The sequence below is a fragment of the Electrona antarctica genome (assembly GCF_951216825.1).
Source record: "Electrona antarctica genome assembly, chromosome: 13".
NCBI lineage: Eukaryota > Metazoa > Chordata > Actinopteri > Myctophiformes > Myctophidae > Electrona > Electrona antarctica.
The window spans coordinates 34,887,381-34,890,782 of record NC_136794.1 but is presented as its reverse complement, the minus strand read 5'-3'; positions in this window follow the sequence as shown (position 1 = coordinate 34,890,782).

The following is a 3,402-nucleotide window of genomic DNA, read 5'->3' as shown; positions in this document are numbered from 1 at the left end:
TGTGAATGGAGTTTCTAGGTGAAAGTGCTTTTTTGACGTGCCAATATCTGCCATTGAGCCCCATTGTAAATGTCTCAAATTTGAAAGCACTATATTTCTAAAACGATGAAACATTTCAAAGATTCCTTTTCAGGCAAACATGTCCACCGTAAGATGAACCTAAATAGGTTTGAATGGGGATTCTAGGTGTAAGTATGTAGGACTAGTAGCATGCCAAAGTTATATTTTTTTTCGGACGGCATACTATAGCATGTCGTTTTTCGTGATTTTGGAGGATTTGAAAAAAAGATGAAAATCATGAAAAAACGACATACTATAGTCCATGGTTTGGGACGGCATAATATATTATGTCATATTATCATGATTTTGAGACACTATGTCAGAGCCAAGACTTGAACCTGCAGCCTCCTGATTCCCAGGCAGGCTCTGTACCCAGTGGGCCACTGTGCATGCTGTTCTTAAAAGGCAGAATAAATAATGACAGAAGAGCCAGAGACTTGTTTCCATTGTGGTTCATAAACATTCAAACGTCTAGAGATAAACAACAGCAAAATAAACAATATACAAATCTCCTGTTATCTTATTTTTTTCTATTTTATTTTTGTATCAATGTACTCAAAGGGAACAGCAGACTGCATTGTGGCAGGTAGCAAGTAGATCAGTGACTTAGCACACTGTCTGCATGATCTGGAGATTGTGGGTTCAAACCCCCCTCAAATCTTCCTACTTGCCAAAATCTGCCATTGACCCCCATTCTGAATTTCTCAAATTTAAAGCACTATATTTTTAAAACTATGAAACATTTCAAAGATTCCTTTTCAGGCAAACATGTCCACCGTAAGATGAACCTAAATAGGTTTGAATGGGGATTCTAGGTGTAAGTATGTAGGACTAGTAGCATGCCAAAGTTATAATTTTTTTCGGACGGCATACTATAGCATGCCGTTTTTCATCATTTGTGAGGATTTGAAAAAAAGACGAAAATCACTCCGAGACGATGGGCTATAGCCCATGGTCTCGGAGTGATTTTGTCTTTTTTTCAAATCCTTGTTTTTCATCATTTTTGACCATGGGCTATAGCCCATATCGGACGGCATACTATAGCACGCCGTTTTTCATCATTTTTGAGGATTTGAAAAAAAGACGAAAATCACTCCGAGACGATGGACTATAGCCCATATTCAGTCTGATTCCACACACTGCTCCATTTGTTTGTTGAATAATAAAATGAAGTCACGTGTCTATTCTGTTCCTTGGTCACACTAATACTAGAAGTTAGGCAGGCTTGAAGACAGATAGATTGATAGACAGACAGACTATAGTCCATGGTTTGGGACTGCATAATATATTATCTCATATTATCATGATTTTGGGACACTATGTCAGAGACAGGACTTGAACCTGCAGCCTCCTGATTCCCAGGCAGGCTCTGTACCCAGTAAGCCACTGTGCATGCTGTTCTTAAAAGGCCGAATAGATAATGACAGAAGAGCCAGAGACTTGTTTCCATTGTGGTTCATAAACATTCAAACGTCTAGAGATAAACAACGGCAAAAGAAACAATAGACAAATCTCCTGTTATTTTTTGTATTTTATTTTTGTATCAATGTTGTACTCAAAGGGAACAGCAGACGGCATTGTGGCAGGTAGCAAGTAGATCAGTGACTTAGCACACTGGCTGCATGATCTGGAGATTGTGGGTTCAAACCCCACTCAAATCTTCCTACTTGCCAAAATCTGCCATTGACCCCCATTCTGAATTTCTCAAATTTAAAGCACTATATTTCTAAAACTATGAAACATTTCAAAGATTACTTTTCAGGCAAACATGTCCACCGTAAGATGAACCTAAATAGGTTTGAATGGGGATTCTAGGTGTAAGTATGTAGGACGAGTAGCATGCCAAAGTTATAATTGTTTTCGGACGGCATACTATAGCACGCCGTTTATCTACATTTTTGAGGATTTGAAAAAAATATGAAAATCACTCCGAGACGATGGGCTATAGCCCATGGTCTCGGAGTGATTTCGTCTTTTTTTCAAATCCTTGTTTTTCATCATTTTTGACCATGGCCTATAGCCCATATCGGACGGCATACTATAGCACGCCGTTTATCTACATTTTTGAGGATTGGAAAAAAAGATGAAAATCACTCCAAGACGATGGGCTATATAGCCCATGGTCTCGGAGTGATTTCGTATTTTTTTCAAATCCTTGTTTTTCATCATTTTTGACCATGGCCTATAGCCCACTCACCCTTGACCATCATCTGCTGCTACAGACCTCCGTCTGCTTTATCGGAAGCCTTGGGTAATCTAACAGACCTGCTATCCAAGTGTGCTAGCACCGAACTTATATGTCTCGGCGATATGAACTGGGACTGGGCTAGCGACAAAGCTGCTAGCTTTAAGCAGCAATGTGACACCCTAAACCTAGTCCAGATCATTCGCTGTCCCACCAGGTACAATCCAGCTACTGGTGGTGACACCTTAATCGACATTATCTTAACAAATGCTGTACATAAATACGTTGCTGTCGGTGTATTTGCAAATGATCTAAGTGACCATTGTGCAATTTCTTGTGTTAGGAGCACTAAGCTACCCAAAGGTAATGGCTTAACTATCCTCCGGCGGTGCCTTAAACATTTCTCGGAACAAGCCTTCCTCCATGACTTGGCATCAGTCCATTGGTTTCGTATCTCCTCAATTCCCACTGTGGATGAGGCTTTTTGTTTTTTTCACGACCATCTTCTCCGGCTGATTAACAAGCATGCACCTCTCAAAAAAATAAGAATCAAGAATAGAGCAAATCCCTGGTTTTCTAGAGAACTAGCTGACTTGTTGCACACTCGAAATAAACAATGGTCACTTGCCAGAAAATCAAAGTCTGCAAGTGACTGGCTTTTGTTTCGGGTGCTGAGAAACAAATGTAAGGCCCTTATTAGAAAATCCAAATCCGAACACTATCTATCTCTTACCGTAGATACTGCGAGTAACCACTCCAGCTTCTGGAGAGTAGTTAAAACACTTCAGCAGAAAGGTGCTGCTGGCCCCCCGCCAAAAGTTCGGGTTGGAGACTCACTCATTTCTGACAAAAAATCTATGTCAAATGCATTTAACGCTCATTTTAAAAGGGCTGGTCATCTTTTTGAAGAGCAAAATGCCGGAGCCCCTCAGCAAGGTGTCCACGAGAATACTGGCTCACCTGTTGATTTTCATTTTGACTTCTCTCCTATTCTAGTACCAGATGTGTTGCGTGCCCTGTCTACACTTGACCCAAAAAAGTCCTCTGGTCCAGATGGTCTCGACCCTTATTTTCTAAGAATTTCGGCCTTGGTGATTGCACAACCGATCACTGACATTTTTAATCTTTCTTTATCTACTCAGAGTTTACCAGAAGTG